Genomic DNA, 18,729 nt, shown 5'->3' with positions numbered 1-18,729 from the left:
CATGGACTCGGCTTCTCACCTAGAGGCCTGCAAGACCCGGGCCATTTCAGCGAGCAGTTTGCGCGATGGCCGGTTCACTTCTGCAAAGTGTTCCTCGTGCCGCCGAGGCACACAGACAACACTGTGACTTGGTGTTTTGTGATATGAATAGGCAGGGCCTCCTCCAGGTCCGTATGGATTTGGTCCTTGGCCCCTCTTCTCTTTGTTGCTTTCCCACCATCCAGTTCTTCTTTTCAATCATATGCTGATTATTCTATTCGCTAGGGACTAGCCTCTCTCTATCTAGCTCATTTTCCAAAAATCACTTCTTTGTCCCCTGCCACTCCTCTTCTCTGCTTTCCCCATCCACACCCTGTGGTCCCATGTTTTATCTCTTTTAAGACCCCCCAGAGAGGGCAAGTTGTGGAGAGAAGAAGGAAATGGAAAGAGGGAGCCTGGAGGACTCTCTTCATCTTGCGCTGTTGACCTAGGGCTTCGCGTTACCTGTCACCACACAACACTATTACAATACCGTTGGCTATAGGCCCTATGCTGTACCTTTCATTCCTCTGACTTATTTGTTCCATACTTGGAAGCCTGTACCTCCCCACTCCCCTTCCTCCTTTTTGCCCCACCCCACAACCTTGGCAACCATCAGTTTGTACTCCGTATTTAGTTATGGGTCTGTTTTGGGCACCCTACTTTCTTTGAGGAACGTTTGGAAGAGATGGGATCCTGGCGATGAGGAATATGCCCCCTGGCTTTGCCATGGACTTGAGAGGAGGTGGTGTACCCATGGCCTGTCATTACCCCACTTTTAGAAGCTGCCCCTCGTGCCTCAGTTTGACCACGCTGTCCTTCCACAGAGCCCAGGGTCTCCAGTCTTGGTTGCAAACCGTGCCTAACCTGCCGCATTGCTTATGGACTCCAGACATCAGCGGGGCTATGAAATATTCATTTGCTGGTCAGCAAACCCGAGGTCCTGAAGGAAACAATTTCACTCGTGCTCCCCAATATTTTTGGTGATTGAATTCAATGTGTTTGTTTATTTCCCCAAATCGTTCATTTGCCCAGAATAGTCAAAAGGCTGCTAAACTCAGTCAGAAGCACTATAGGACTCTAAAGGTCATCACCCAGTAAGAAACCAATCAATATCCATGTCTCAATGCCTATTCACAAGCAAACTTTCTCAAATGCTAAGGAAAAAGCATGGTTTTAGTGTGTTTGAGCAGAGACTGGACTATTGAAAAGGCAAGAAGAGAGAAGCTGGTGTCCCGAGGCACAGTGAGAAAAAGTGTTTGGTGGGGCCACTGGGCTTTGGATGAAGCCTTCCCTTCGGTTTATAGGTCCTACTCTGGACTTTCTCAGAACCAGAGATGGTTACATTTTGGGAAATGGACACATACCCCCAAACACCCACAAAGTGCTCTATGAACCCTAAAGCCATTTAGCATTTATAGATGGAGATTCCTTCTGAGAGATCCCTCCTATATTATACCCAGGAAACTAAATTTCCTATGAAAACGTTGTGTAGGTCAGCATATCATTAGAGCTGAAGGAGCTGAGCCTGCTCTTAGCACAGGTAGAACAGAAGGAGCCCGAAGACCGGTGAACAGCATGGAGTGGTAGAAGAGGCCACAGTGGGGTTAAGAGACCTGACTAGTCTTGGGGCACCTGGGTGGCTCAGTCGGTTAAGCGTCCGACTTCGGCTCAGGTCATGATCTCTGTGAGTTCGAGCTCTGCGTTGGTCTGTATGCTGACAGATCAGAGCCCAGAGCCTGCTTTGGATTCTGTCTCCTTCTCTCTCTGCCCCTCCCCACTTGTGCTCTCTCTGTCTCCCTTCAGGCCTCTGCCCGCATCATCAGAGGGTCACTCATACAAAGTATCAACCCCTTCCAGAGCCACCCTTTCACCCCTCATCACCCCACTGACAGACACACTTACATTGACTTGTTTATTGGCTGTCTCCACCATATCAGAATAGAAGCTGTGTGGGGCAAGGTTTTGTCTGTTTTGTTCCCTGTAGAATCCCCAGCACCCAGTACAGGGCCCGAATATAGGATGCTACCTAAGCATGTGGTAAATGTATGGACCCAGGAGGGAATAGATTGAGGCTTTGGTCCTGCTGCTCTTAGGATGTGTGGCCAATGTCAGGTCACTTCACTGTTGGGCCTCCATTTCTGGATTGGTCCTGATTGAAATTAACTGCCACAGGTGATCTATACAGATATTTGCATACTGAGGGGCTGGATTGTCCCTTAGTCCAGGTACACTGCTCTGTCTGGGTCTCACACACCCTCCTCTCTTCCCACCGCCTGCCTTCAGTACCACCTGCAAGCTCGGGTTGCCTGGTTAACTCCTTCTGATCCTTTAAGATTTCATTCAAACATTATTCTACTGTTAATGGTTTCATATATGCTTTACTTCTTCACAGAACCTATCATAATTATAATTCCTCTGTATATTTCATATCTGTTTCACTCATTAGACTATCTCTGGTTTGCTGTAGTTCTTCTGCCCAAACCCTAATAAACAGTAAGTGCCCAATAAATATTTGTTGAATGAGTAAGTGAATAAAGTATTGAATTGAATTAGATAGTCTCAGGGGCGCCTGGGTGGCGCAGTCGGTTAAGCGTCCGACTTCAGCCAGGTTACGATCTCGCGGTCCGTGAGTTCGAGCCCCGCGTCAGGCTCTGGGCTGATGGCTCGGAGCCTGGAGCCTGTTTCAGATTCTGTGTCTCCCCCTCTCTCTGCCCCTCCCCCGTTCATGCTCTGTCTCTCTCTGTCCCAAAAATAAATAAATGTTGAAAAAAAAATTAAAAAAAAAAAAAAGAAATGAATTAGATAGTCTCCAAGGTTTCTTCTGGCTCTGGCACATCTCCTGCCGTAAGTTTTACTGGTTGGTATGAATCTTGAGGAATGTAATGTAACAGTGGTTCTCCTCTAAGAATACCTGTGCTATTATTTGCATAACAATGGATTTAAATCAACATATACGTTTACTTGCCCCCAGTAAAAGGTAACTGTTAATACATATATGGCTCTTAAAATAGGTTGCTAAACTTAAACAGATAAATTCTTTAAAAAAAATTTTTTTTTAACGTTTATTTATATTTGAGACAGAGAGAGACAGAGCATGAACGGGGGAGGGTCAGAGAGAGAGGGAGACACAGAATCTGAAACAGGCTCCAGGCTCTGAGCTGTCAGCACAGAGCCCGACGCGGGGCTCGAACCCACGGACCGTGAGATCATGACCTGATCCGAAGTCGGACGTTTAACCGACTGAGCCACCCAGGTGCCCCTTAAACAGATAAATTCTTAACTAAAACACGTTCATTTGCGTACCACATAGAATCATCTTGCAAACCCTGGGTGGAATGTGTCTTACACATTGGGAAACACTGCATTATAATGAATTTCCACTACCTCATTCTGGTCCAGCTTAGAAAATAGAACTTGATCATTTTAACCTGCCCACAGATAACATGCAAAAAAAAAGTCAAGCCACGATGTTCAGGTTTCAAACTGGTTTCAGAGCTCTTGTCATTGTTTCCAGAGATGAAGGTACGGAAGCACATTCACCCAGTCAGTCATTCCACGGTACTTATGACTGATGCTCTTGACAGAGGATCCTGGGATGGCAGTGTGGCCCTCGTCCTTCCTTCTGCAGCCCTCTGGGAGAGCACTGTCTTCCCAGGTAGGCCATGGTTGATGCAGCTTCCCAGGGAGGAAGGCTATGAGAGTCACTGTCCTTCCTGTTAGGGAGTCTTCTGGAACGGTCAGATGTATACACGATGGTAGTAACAAAAAGTGAAAGTTCAGTCAGGCTGAGCAGAAAGTCTCAAAGGTTGATGTGGAACTGTGCCGCGAATTACTACACATGAGAAGGATTCATAAAAATGGAGTCTTTCACCAGGGCTGTGAGTTATTAGCTAAAATGAAAACCAATCAATTCTATGGGATATTGATTGAATGTGTACTATGTGCTTGTCATGCAGTCATGGCTAAGCTAATAATGATAAATAAAACTCACAGTCTCTCTAGCAAGTTAGGACCTAGGAAGGGAGATAGGAAGATAAATATACAGTGAAATGTAAGCAAAATGGAGAAATATACGGAGTGCATGGGGTGGAGGGCAAGACTCACTCCACCGAGGAGGCAATATTTGGGGAGATTTTCTTCGAGACTCAGCTCAGCTGTGTCACCTCTTCCAGAAAGCCTTCCTTGCTTGATTCCCTCTTCCCAGGCTGTGCCCCTTGCACAGCGTATTTTCAGAATAGCATTTAGCACATCAGATTGTAATTTTTTGTTTGCTTGCTTTTCTCTTTCTTAAAGGCACAGACAGTGTCTTGTTCAGCATTGTGTCCTCAGTGCTTAACACGGTGCTTGTCGTGCAACGGATACTCAGGAAATGTTTTTGGAGTGAAACAATGGGGAAGCAAAATAGTGACAGTGAAGCTGGAAGAGAGGAAATGGATTTGGGAGATATTTAGGAGGTCAAACGGAAAGAACTTGGAGACCACCTGGTTGAGGGGGGATCAGTATTGAGGAAGCAGTCTAGGATGACTCGAGTTTTACATTTTCCACTGATGTGTAGTAAATGCGGCCTCAGAAAAATGCACTGTAATGAACTTCCGTCATCTTTTCTTAGCCTAACACAGAAACGCTTTGAAATTTGGACTTCACAGGAACATAGAACCTCCTAACTGGAAAGGACCAATCCAACTGTATTGTCCAGTTTTGCATCTTATACCAGAATCTTCTTTATAACACTGCTCTCATACAGCACTTGCACTTAAAAGAGACAAAATACTTCCCGGAAAAGCCCTTTCTATCTCTAATTCTGCCTATTAGAAATTTGTTTGGATCGGCCTGAAATCTATCCTCTTGAAATTCATCATCTGTTTTCCTAGTTCCAAAATTTGAGGTTCAGAGGACTTGTGACACATCCTCCATGGGACAGGTGGATTAGTTGGGAGGTATGTCGGGGAAGAAGAGGCTCTGTCCTTTCCCTTTAAAGGTTCAGGCTGGAAGTTAACATGCACCCTGTGTGTGTGCACAGAGCAGGGCCGGAACTTGGTTACAGAGTCACGCCCGGCCCCAAGCAAGGTAGAAAATGCAGTCTGTACTTGGGGAGGCACGCATTCAGTTAAAAATCAAGGGTTCTGTCCTGTGAGAGAGAGGGGGAGAATGGGCATTGGGTGACACATCCACATGTTAAACATTTGCAAACAGCAAGCATTTCACTCATTTCCGTCTCAGCTCCGTCATTTCTTCCCCTCGTCTCTCTTCTGGATGAGATGGTTCCACGTTTCCCCGCTTGTTTTCCAATGGCATGGTTTTGGGCGCTTTCAATGTCAGGGGATTATTCTCTTCCAAATGCATTCCCAACGGTTAGTGAATCCTTGTTGGGCTCTTGGGCCATATTTTCTCACAGTCATTCTTTTGCTTTTCTCTTTTATAATTTATTACTTCAAAAAAATATACATATGTTGCTGTAGAATCAAAATAATATCAAAACATATAGAGAAAATCGTCATCTCTCTCTGTCTCTTTACCTCCACCTTCCATGAGCCAGTGATGATGGTTTGCTAGTTCTTGCCATAATTTTTCTGTTTTTATCAACAATAAAAGAGATACATACACATATCTTTCTCTTTTTATTAGAGACACAAACAGCATCACATTTATTCTACCTTTCAACTTTACAATTCAACACATCAGGGGCATCTTTCCAAATATATGTATGTTCATTTTATTTTATTATTTTTTTTTTAATTTTTTTTTCAACGTTTATTTATTTTTGGGACAGAGAGAGACAGAGCATGAACGGGGGAGGGGCAGAGAGAGAGGGAGACACAGAATCGGAAACAGGCTCCAGGCTCTGAGCCATCAGCCCAGAGCCCGACGCGGGGCTCGAACTCACGGACCGCGAGATCGTGACCTGGCTGAAGTCGGACGCTTAACCGACTGCGCCACCCAGGCGCCCCTGTATGTTCATTTTAATAGCTGCAAAATAGTCCATGGAATGAGGACAGCATAATTTATTCAACTATTTTAGTTTGTTGTTTTGGTTTTATAGTCCCTACAAAACAGGCTGTAATAAGTGTATGTGTGTGTGTGTGTGTGTGTGTGTGTGTGTGTCTCCTCATCTGTATTTTTATTTTTATAGGGATGTTTTCTAGAAGCAGGATTGTAGGGTCACCAGATGTGCTAAATACTGCCGAATTATTTCTTATAATTCTTATATTGCTAATTTCCCCCAAATTCTTGCTAGCATTAGATATTGTCAATATTTTTCCATTTTGCCAGCCTGATGACCGAAAATGGCATCACGTTGTTATAGCTTGCATTTCCCTGGCAACTTGTCAAATTGATCATCTTTTCACATGTATACTCCTTCTACCTTTTCTTGGTCTGAGGGACATACCCTAAAATGTCCTATGGGCCACTTATTTAACAATAAGTTTGAAATCTTAGCCAAGCCTAACTACAAATGGTAGTTGATTTTAATGTTTCACATAATTTTAATAGAGAGAAGCATGCCCTGGATAATACATTGTGCTTCTTTTCTACCCACACAAAGTCCACTCTGCTCAGCCAGAGATTGCCCAGCAATGGCTTCTCCCTATGTCCCCCGAGATTGGAGGGTGCCACACCCCAGCTCTCTGCTGCTTTGGGTGTAGGAGGGAGAGGGAGAACCCCAGCCATAAACTCAGGTGTTTGCATCTGCTGTGGGGAGTAGGGATGGGACTGAAAATTCTCCAGGGGGAAGGAGGCCCCACTTGCCTATTCAGCTCCTATCCAAAGCTTCCTCCAACTCCTTTTACTCCCCACCCTTCAAAACTAGACAAGCCATAATTCCAGGATGTAGGATAAGTCATGCTTGGCCCACCTTCCCAAGAATAAACTCTGATCCACAGCCTTTGAGGACCAGGGATGGTCCACTGATGTCCTCTGGACCCCCACTCGTCCCCTTCCATTAAATGTCTTCATGCATCACTGATTTTAAGCTTTTAACTAATCAGGAAAAAATTCTCTATACATAAAGATAGTTACGGGGCGCCTGGGTGGCTCAGTCGGTCAAACGTCCAACTTCAGCCTAGGTCATGATCTCACCATTCCCCGAGTTCGAGCCCCGCATCAGGCTCTGGGTTGACAGCTCAGAGCCTGGAGCCTGTTTCAGATTCTGTGCCTCCCACTCTCTCTCTGCCCCTTTCCCACTCCCACTCTGTCTGTCTCTCTCAAAAGTAAACATTAAGAAAAATAATAATAATTTCAAAAAAAAAGATAGTTGGCACAGAAAAATTACCTAAGAGAAGCGGCCATCCTCTTTAAAATTGCACATCTCCTGTCATGGCACTCCACATCCTTTTTTTTTTTTTTTTTTTTTTGCCCTCTCGATAGTATATATCACCCCTAACATACTGTGTAAATTACTTACATATTATTTTAATTTAGTGTCATCTGTCTCCCTCTATTAGAATTTAAATTTCATGATGGGAGGGGTTTTGTTGGATTCTTTTACTACTCTGTCTCCAGGACCTAACCAGTGCCTTATCCAGTAGGTACTCAATAAACTGCTGTTGAATGAATAAATGAGTGAGTGAATGTCAAGGGGATAAGGAGAAGAGATAAGGGGAAAGGGTCAAAGGACCTCTGTAGCCAAGAATGCTGCAAATTCTAAGCATGGCCGGTTCCTGACCTCACCCTCTATGACAGGATAGAAACTCCTACAAGAGAGTGGGTGAAATGGCTTCCCAATCATGTGGTTACATTTCTTTTAACCAGAACTGTTTTCAGAGCAGTTGATCTGAAATGAAGCTCTGGTGACTTTGTATTTTCCATTTACTTGTACCATTTAGATGAGGCGTAGAGTAGCTGAGACAGAGAAGGCATATTTGGAGCTTAGATATGGACAGCCATGAGTGCCAGCAGCCTTGGCATGGTAAGTTAATCTTTTGGCTCTTGGATACTGGTGAGAAAGCATTCACTTTATAGAAATCGTGTCTCTGTATACTTTCTAGCCATGGTGGTTTTGAAATTCTGGTGATAATGTCACGCAAAGTATAAACTACAGTGGATAGTGCCATTCCATATGTTGTGGGTGGGATCCTACACTAGGGCTCCCTAGTCACAGTGATTGGTACAGAATTCTGGAATAAGCCCAAGAAGGTCCAGTCAGAGTGAGTTCTAGGATGTTCTCCCTGGGAGGAGAGTCTCTCTCTTCTTTATGAGCCTTAAGCTTGAAAGGATATAAGCTGAACTACTGCAACCCAGCTGCCACCATGAGGACAGAGCCTGGCAGAGAATCAAGCCAACACTTCAATCTCGTAGGTTCTAGAAATCCAGGTTCCTCTGGGGTTCTTTCTACCTCACCTGACTACTGCTTCTCAGGCTCTCAAGTGAGTTCCTATCTAAAAATGACAAGCTGGAGGACCCCAGGGCTTGGCTTTGGGCCTCTTCTGAACCTTGTTAGAGATTGCTGTTAGGTATATCCAGTTCAACCCCATGCCTCTAAACACTATCTGTCACGTGCTGATGACTCCATCGGTATCTCCAGGCTGACCTAGCCCCTGAATTCCATACTCACACGTCCAGCTGTGTAGTTGACATTGCCCCACGAGGCGTCGCATACAGAATGTCAAAAGCAAAAGTTTTGTTTCGCCTTCTACGATCAGTTCATCCTCTAGTGTGCAGCAACTTGGAAATGCTGGACAGGATGACATCATGGCAAGCACACAGACTCTGGAGCCAGCAGATCCTGGGTTCAAATATTGGCTGGAATTTAAAAGCTGAGTGAGCTTTTTTTTTTTTTTGGTAAGTTTATTTATTCACGTTGAGAGAGACAGACAGCATGTGAGCAGGGGAGAGGCAGAGAGAAAGGGAGAGAGAGAATCCCAAGCAGGCTTCGCGCTGTCAGTGCAGAGCCTGATGTGGGGCTCAAAACTCATGAAACTGTGAGATCATATCTGAGCCCAAACCAAGAGTCAGATGCTTAACTGACTGAGCCACCCAGGCGCCCCAGTAGTTGAGTGAGCTTAATCTTTCCATCCCTCCCTCCCCTTCTCTGTACAATAAGGGTGATGGAAATGGTACCCATTTTGTGGTGGTGTCAGTGGGGATTACATGAAGTAATATATGTGATGTACTTAGAGCCATGACAGGGCCATAATAAAAACTATAAAGTGTGAGTTATTATCATTATGTGATAAATCGTCACCTACTCAATTGCTAAAGCCAACAATCTAAGGTTATCCTTGACTTCTTCTCTTTCCTCATACCCCAAACCAAATTTATCAGCATGCCCCAAATATACCCTAAATCCTGCTTTAGTATTCCCCAGCCTGTGTCGCTGGCATTTCTGCGAAAGCCTCCCATCTGACTAGTCTCGTTGTCTCCACTCGCCTCCTGCCTCCAAATCCAGCCTTGTCACAGCTTCCAGAGAGAATTTTTTTTTTGTTTTTTACATTTTATTTATTTTTGATAGACAGAGAGAGACAGAGCACAAGTGGGGGTGGGGCGGAGAGAGATGGAGACACAGAATCCGAAGCAGGCTCCAGGCTCCGAGCTGTCAGCACAGAGCCCGACGTGGGGCTCGAACCCACGGACTGTGAGATCATGACCTGAGCTGAAGTCGGATGCTTAACTGACTGAGCCCCCCAGGCGTCCCTCCGGTGAGGACTTTAAAAGTGTAAGCGAAAGCATATTCCTTCCCGTGTGATACCTTTCAGTGGTCTCCTTAGCATTGGGAACGAACAGTCTTATCTGGCCTAGAAGTTCCTGCATGAGTTGCCTGGCCTTTCTCAGTGACCTCATCTCTTTGCCAACCTTTCTGTTTCTGAAGCATTCAAGGTCACTCTCTGGGGCCCTTCTTCTTGCTACTTCCTCTCCCTAGAATGTCCTCCTCCTGTTTGCACAGCTGGCTCCTTCCATTCAGGTCTCAGCTCCAGTGTCCCTTCTTTCCAGATTTGTTCCTATCTCCACAAGATCCTAAGTCTTGTCCAAGTAGTTTAGAGCTCTACTTATCTATTCATTGGTGGCCCCTCTCTTATTTTAACCCTCAGTGCAGGCCTAGTGAGATTCCTCTTCTGGATTCTTCTTGCTGCCACGATGCCTGAAAAATGCTTACACTGTGCCACTTAACACACTATATTGTGACCTGTGATTCCTTTGTCCAGCTCTCTCGTCCCACCAAGAGCTCAGCAAGAGCAGGCGTTAGAACCGATGACAACAACACAATGAAAACACAAAACAAAACGAAAAGAGTAGGGATGATGCCTCGCTGGTCATTGTACTGCAAACATCTAATGAGAGCCTAGAACCTAGTAGGGGCTCAAAAAGTCATAGGAATGAATGAATGAAGCATTATTTATTTAAAAAAATTTTTTTTAATGTTTATTTATTTTTGAGACAGAGAGAGACAGAGCATGAACAGGGGAAGGTCAGAGAGAGAAGGAGACACAGAATCTGAAGCAGGCTCCAGGCTCCGAGCTGTCAGCACAGAGCCCGACGCGGGGCTCGAACTCACGGACCGCGAGATCATGACGTGAGCCGAAGTCGGATGCCTAACCGACTGAGCCACCCAGGCGCCCCAAAGCATTATTTATTACAAAGGGCAAAATGTTTCGACAAGTATGTCAGGATGGAAAGAGGCACGGTCAGTTCTCTGAGGATAAAAGTAATAATTCTCATAGTAAAACAATGTTTTAAGGAAAATGATTCTTGCTGTTCAACCAGTCCGTTGGTGGAGAAGACTGTGCTGAGGACCACAGACGCAGGACATAGGTTTTCTCTGTCTATATTTTCCGAGTAGATGGCGGATCTTTTCTTGGACAGCTATCTATTGTCTTCAGTCACTTGTAGTCTGCCACTCAGCGACTTCCAAATGAGGTCACAGAAGAATATTTTATTAGTTTCAGAGCAGATTTTTTTTTTTGGAAGTCTGGGTCCAATTTGGGAAAGACTGTCACTTACTTCTAGCAGTTTCTGTTCGTAAAGTATGAAACAGGTCTGTTTCTTGATGGCACCTGACCTATTTTATGGCTTTTCTCCTTTCCCCACAACCGTGCTTTCTAAATTCCGACACACTGGGTGATCTTCAAAAGTATATTATGTGTGGCCACCTGGTTAGATGCATGGTCTAACATGAAGCTTTCACCAGATCAATCGGCAGCTGGGGAACGATACAGATGTATATCATCGTGGAGCATAGTGGCTTACAGCGCACTCTGAGTGCAGTAGTCTGTTAATCCTGAAACTACCCCATGGCACAGCACGGGCATCTTCCAAATTGTTAGCCTGATATGCAGAGTCCGTCGTCAGGCCCTCTTCGGTCACCAGTCCTGATGCTGAGTCCAGCATACGGCATGTGCTCAACAGGCATTTGTGGAACAGGTGACTGAATGAGTTTACAAATCCATCTCCCGCTAGCCCTTGACACATACACTTTCCTTGAGATTGGTTCATTTTTCAAAAAAGCCCCCCACATAAGACAAGCTTTTTCTGCTTTCATGATCTTGTATATGCTGTTTTGTCCATCTGCTGTGCCCTCTTTATTCTTCCATTTTCAGCCAAATTCTTCCTGTTTCTTCCTGATCCTCTCTGGCCTACAAAGTCTTCTGCAGGTACATCAGCTCACGGTGACTGTTCTCTACCAGTTAATTTCCCAACGAAATCAATGATTGGCTATATGTATTGACTTTTCGTATGTACTTGATTTTATTGATATTATTTCCAATTCTGTCAATGTATTCTAATATCACTTTTCAAGTGTTCACATAAATTTGACTTGGCTGCTCTGTTTTTTTTTTTTAATTCCTACAAGGATTGATTTGTTTTACTTGTTAAATGTCAGGTTCTGTTTTACAAATTAAAGAGGTGAAAATACCATCCTAGTTGGGGGGATCTGAACAACAAACAAATAAAGAAATAAATATAAAAGTAACTTATAGAATGGGAGAAGATATTTGCCAAGAACATATATGATAAGGGGTTAAAATTGAAAATATATAAAGAATTTACACATCTCAGTAGCAAAAAAAACGGTTAACCGATTTAAAAATTGGGAAAGTGGAAGAGATATTTTTCCAAAGAAGACATACAAGTGGTTAATAAGTACATGAAAAGGTGCTCAACATCAGCAATCATCAGGAAAATGCAAACCAAAACCTCAATGAGATCTGACCTCGCACCTGTGAGGATTGTCATTATATATATATATATATATATATATATATATATATATATATATGCTGGTGAGGATGTGGAGAAATTGGAACCTTGTACCCTGCTGGGAATGCAAAATGGTGTAACCGCTATAGAAAACAGTATGAGAACTCTTCAGAAAATTATACACAGGACTACCACATGATGTAGCAATCGTCTTTCTGGGTATGTATCCACAAGAACTTAAATAAGGATCTCAAAGAGATAGCACTCATATTCATTGCTGCATTGTTCACAATAGCTACGACATGGAAACAATCCAAATGCCCATCAGCACATGAATGGATAAAAGAAAATGTGGCATATACATACAATGTCACATTATTCAGCCATGAGATAGAAGAAAAACCTGCCATATGCAAAAACGTGGATGAATGTGGAGGACATTATGCTAAGTGAAATAAGCCAGTAACAGAAGGAGAAATATTGCATGATTCCACTTACATGAGATACCTAAAATAGTCAAAGTTATAGTAGCAGAAGTATAATGGTGGTTGCCAGGGGCTGAAGGAAGGGAGAAAGTGGGAAGTCGCTATCCTGTGTGTGTTAAGTTTCAATTATACAAGATGAATAAATTCTAGAGATCTGCCATACAACATTGTGCTTAGAATTTACAATATTGTGAACTTCAAATTTATTGAGGGTGAATCTCATGTTAAATATTCTTGCTACAAAAAAGCTAAATATAGAGTATGTCAGATGACAAGTATTAAGAGCAATCAAGGTGGGAAGGGGATCAGGAATGGGGGCAAAGGAGGGAGGTTGGCTCTTTAAGAGTTTGGTCAGGAAAAGGCTCACTGATGAGCTACCATTTTTGCACAGACTTGAAGGATCCTCACAAAGACTGAGAAGTAACAGCAAATGTATCACCGATTTTGCGTTTCTGTGGGTATAGTAATGGAGGCTTAGAGAGACTAAATATTTTCAGTAAGATCACATGTTATCTTGAGGTAGACTAAAACCGTAACCTGCAAGACACTTCTCTGATCTGCCATTTGTGCCTTAGTTTCTCTCAGGTAGGTATGTCAGTTATCTAAGACGTGGTAATAAACAGCAGAGGCAATTTCTTAACTATAGAAACCATGTTGTCTTGATTGACCAAACTATTTTTCTATGTATGTAGTGAATGCATTTTCTGAGTCAAAAATTGGGAAGCAAATTCTGGAAAGTCCTAAAATTCTTAGAGGGACCATGTGACCAGATTACTGAGGTTGACACCAAATCAAGAATATGTGGCCACCATAATAGTACAGATCCTTTGGACCTAACAGTATTAAACACAAACAAAGGTGGTCTTGCTACCAAGAAAAGAGCAAATATGACAGACACCAGTCTGAGTATTAGCATTTCTTCAACATGTTAATGTATACCTTTTTTTTTTTTTTTTAACTTACAAAAGTGTTTTCTTAGCAAGTTTGGGGAAATGATGAAAACTATATTTTCCATCTTGGGAATTATACTTTACATGGGAATACTAAAGGCTTGGAGGGGTTCTACACTGAAACAGCTTCTTAATTTTGTTTCACTGGATTCCAGAAGTTTTTTGATCCAAGAATATGTTAGCTTTATCATTCAGTAACACTGTGCCTTTGTTTCATAGAAAATAATTTGAGAAACACTGATCCACACAAATGAGAATCTTGAGATGAAGCAGAGCTAGAAAAGATTTAGTACTTCTGATCTAACTCTAGATGTCACTCAAGGAAAACAAGATAAGAATTAAAACTGATTTGCTTTGTTTCTTAAATCACAGATAGAAGCCAATTTGTTGTTCTAGTTACATTATACTAAGAAAAGAGTATGTCTTTCACACTTCAAACTCTCGCTCTCTGGATCCCTTTCCTCAGCATACAATTATGTAGAGATCTCTCTTCTTACAAAAAGAAACCTTGACCCAAGCTCACTGTCAACCTCAAGCCACAGTCCTATCATTCTTTTTTCCATTGATAGCTAATTTTCCTGAAAAACCAGTCTATGGCTGTCCTCTGCTTCTTCCGTAGCCATTCACTACTCACACTACTACAAACACCCATCATCCATCCGTCCACCCATCCACCCATCCATCCAACAAATATTTATGCCAGACACAGTTCTAGGCACAAGAAACAAAGCAGAGTCTCTACCATCACGGGGCTTACATTCTTTTAATGGGAAATAGACAACAAATAAACACAAGTATATAATAAGTTGAATGATGAAATCTATAGAGTAAAACTAAAGCAAGGTAAGGAGGATGGGGAGTGAGGAAGGATGGAGATAAATGCTGGTTAATGTCTTTGCCACAGTGAATGGTCTAGTCAACGCAGGACCAGTGGAATTAACCAGGCTATGGAGATTCATTCAGAGAGTCCTGTCATTTTGAAGCTCAGAGATTGTGATCAGTAATCGAAAGGAAGAATATTATCTCTTCCTGATGTGAATGTTCAAGATGTTTACACTAGTTACTGCTGTAGGCATCTTGTTACCACGAAGAAATTTAGTCCAAGAATGAAATCAGTATGAAGAGGCCAAAATTTAGAGATTCAGAAAGAAATGGAGCTGGCTTATAAATTAAATAATGCCCCAAACCTGCCCTATGTTTTAGTCAAGTGCTATAATTAATCCCTTCCATTGTTTTAGGCCAATTTGAATAGAATATTTTGTTACTCATAACCAAAATCCTCCTAACTCTACAGTTCAGATTTCAACCCTCACAGACATGGGAACTATGGGTCTGGGTACAATTTTTGGGATTCTAAATTCTTCCTAGAGATTCCTTTGTTGTCCTTACTTCAATATTACTGTCCTCTCTTTTGACAATGATGTTGTCCTATCAATGTCCACGTGCTGGGACTAGTTTCTAAGACCCTCTGGCTTCTTAACAACTATTCTAGGCTTAGCTTCTAGGCCCCAGTAGCCATGGATCCTGGGCTACATATGTCCCAGGAGACAGCTTTTGAAGCCTGAATGGGCTGTAAGGGCTAGCTGTGTGGGGTAGCATGGTAGCATATTTGGGCAAGTTGTTCCTGAGAGCACATATCACCTTGGTTACACTCTATAATCCTCTGGGGCAGTGAATGATCTGGATTTCCAACCAGGCACTGCTTCTAATAGGCATCATCTGCTGCCCACACTGGATCTTCCTGGCTGGCTTCTTCCCTGACTGGATAGCCAGGGAGAACTTTTCAAAGAACACGTCCACCTGGCTCACCCTTTAAAAGCCTTTAATGGCTTTTCCTTGCCCTGTCATAAGAAGCAAGCTCTAAAAAATCGTCCCCGGCAAGGCTTGTAACAAGATGAGGCCAGTGGGACACCTGGCATACAAATCTGCAGGAGAAACTCACTTTCAGCATTGTGCAAATGGTACCTGCTCGATCCTGAGTGTGCGTGTCTTCTTACATTTTATCCCCTGTCTCCCTACTTTCCACACCCTCGTTCTGGCTCTGGCTTCCAGGGTATTGTCTGTTCTCATTCAACCTCATCTTGCCACACCTTTTTTCTAACTGTCTTTGGTCTTTAGTCCCTTAGACTCTCAACTCCCTTTTGTCAGGAATGTTTGCAAGATTCAGAGTTGAAATCCAGAAAATGGGTGTCAGCCAATCAAAATGGAAGGCGTCTTGAAAACAACTGGCAGGCCAGTATTAATGTGCGGAAGCATTAGCCCTGGACATTCTGTCCCCTCTCTGTGGAACACATTTCTTTCTCCTTTAGACTTCTATTTTTTTAATTTCAATTAATTAATTATTAATTTATTTATTTTTGGTAAAAATCATTCTATGGGCCAGGCACTATTTTAAACACTTTACAAGTATCAACCTATATAATCTACATAATAGTATCACTGTATACTTATTTTGCAGATGAAGAAACTGAGGCACAGAGAGCGTAAGTGAAGTATACAAGGTCACAGAGTGGCTGACCAGTAGCACTTACTGGCATCTTGGCATTCTAGCTTCACATACGTGCTCTTGATCCCCCCATTAAGCCTTTGCAACGTCTCGCTTTGATCAGATTTTGTTTGTTATATTTTCTCAAATGGCTGTTTTCTTCCTAAAATGTTATTATTTTAAGAAAAAGTGGATCATGATATTAACCATCTAGGTAAGGCCTTTGTCCTTTAAGAAGCAATGTCAGTAGAAAGGCCCAAACAGAAACATAATGAATGAAAAGGGAAATTCATGTAATTTCACAAATAATAATTTTCATTTGTTCTCAGGACTCCTGATTCAAAATTTCTGACACCTAATCTTGTAATCTGTTAATATCTTAGCTGGATAGAATGTGACTCATGGATTACACTTCTGTGTCCTCAAATACAAGCCCTAAGAAATATAAATATTCCAAAAGAAGACCTTCTCTGTTCTTTTGGAACAGTAGCAACATGCAAAGACATAACTGCAGAAAACTTTTCAATTTTATGTGAAGGACCTGAGTATGTAAATAAATATATTCCCATCAAAATGGAAGGGGTTAACTGATCTGAGGTTGATGACCAATTTTGTAAATACTAAAGGTAGGCAACTTCATCATGAATAGATCAAGGGGTCTCATTAAATTAAAATGTTAAAGTTTTACTCAAAAACTACTTTTAGCAAATTTAAAAGATAAAAAACATATTGGAAAAAGCTTATTTTAGAAACGATGGCAAAGATTTAATATCGTTAATACATAAAGAGCTCTTCTCGACAAGTAGGTATAAACAGCGGTGTAGAGAGATGACATGACCCTAAAAGGATTTTCTTTTCTAAGAATAGCAGGTTGGAGTGCATATCCATTTTTAATGGTCACAAAACCCTGTGTAATAAACATCCACCATATCTCATCATCATCATACATAAACACTCATTTGGATCTTAAGTCAACAGGCCATCTGGGGTCCATTGACCAAGGTTTGACTTCTCTAGATGGCATAGCTGATGTGGGCTTGACGCTGCTTGCAGTATCTCTCTCTTCCTCTGAGGATTTAAGACTGTGAGTGTAAAAATGTAAGGTCTCTTAAAGTTTAAGCTCTTAAGGTTCAGGCTCAGAACTGCCAAATTGGCATGTCCTCCTCATGTGATTAACCATTGCAAGTTGAATCCAAAGACAAGTGGCAGGAAAATATTTCTGCCCCTTTAGTGGGAAGGATGGTCAAGTCCCATGACAAAGGGTGTTGGTGAAAGGTAGGATGATGAATTAGGGCCAATAGCATTATCTACAATAAGAAGTAACTGGAAGCTACTTCTAAGGAGTAATCTGTGAACTAGGAGTAGGTATCAATGACTTGCCTCCATTTGCAAGGGCTGTAGGAACAGTGTGCTGGATGAGAGTACTGGAGAAGGTAGATGGAATGGATGGCTTGCATTCTGAGTACTAGTCAAATTTGACACGGATACAAAGTGTCAACTCCCTATAAGGTTCTTAAAAGAACTTTAATGCAACATATATCAGGAGAACTTGTTCTGAGGCTATCAAAATAAATTCTTGATCAGGTGAACTGGGGATAGGATAGGTTAATTTTTCAGACCCTTCCCTCATGTGAATATAGTAGTAACTCCCAAAGGAAAAAGGACACAAGTATATCTTGACCGAGTTTTATAATCTGCATTACTGAAACCTTCCTCAACTGAGCAAATAACAATGACAAGTTCACTGATGAAGAGGACAGAGAGAATCATTTCACTGAGCTTTGAGTCTTCAAGTTCCATGTGAAGATTGTCTTGTGATAATGCTACATAACGGCATCCAAATCTCAATGTCTTAAAACATTGCCTTGCTCATAGGTCTCTGGGCCAGCTACAGGCTGCTGGTCTAGTTTCAGATGTACTCCACACGTTTCATTCTGCAACCAATGAGCATGTCTTTCACATGGCAGATGATGGAAATTCAGGAGGCCAAGGCCAAATCATGCAAACATATTTTAAGATTCTGTTTGCATAATATCTGTTAAGGTTCTAAGTCAGTTACATGGCCAATCCCAACATCACTGGGGCAGGGACATAACTTCCATCTGATCTGGCAGTCATGATATGGCAAAGAGGCATAGATGAATAGTTCTAATGTAATGACAAAGTTAAGAATTGAAGTAATAATCTAACCCACTTTAAGGGCTTTACTGAGCTGCTAGAGTTTATATCCACTTACTCTCATATTATCTGATGAGACCAGCCTACGATGCGTGATGCTTTGGCGACTTGGGTGGTATTGTTTTAACTTTGTACCAGCACCATCTGTGAACCTGGCTACAATTGTCCTCCTGTCTGCCATGAATGTGCCAGAGTTGTCCAGCCAGTTGTGATCTTGGGGAAGGCGTTCTGGGAGTAGGAAGACAGAAAATTACTGTCTTATCAAGACTGTGACTATGTCATCACCCTCAAGTCAGGAATCCAGGTCCCAGGTAAGAAGATATACCCAATGTGAGAACAGAGGCCAGTTTTTTGGGGAACGAATCAATAAGAAGCTGTAGTTCATTTTCCCTTAAATGTCCCCCAGGAGTATTTGCAAGGAGAAAATAACAGGAATTATTGCCATGGTAATGTGTTGATACTTTCTCTTGTACCTTCT

This window comes from Felis catus, chromosome B4 (genome assembly GCF_018350175.1).
Source record: "Felis catus isolate Fca126 chromosome B4, F.catus_Fca126_mat1.0, whole genome shotgun sequence".
In the NCBI taxonomy this organism is placed as follows: Eukaryota; Metazoa; Chordata; class Mammalia; order Carnivora; family Felidae; genus Felis; species Felis catus.
This window is presented reverse-complemented; position numbering follows the sequence as displayed.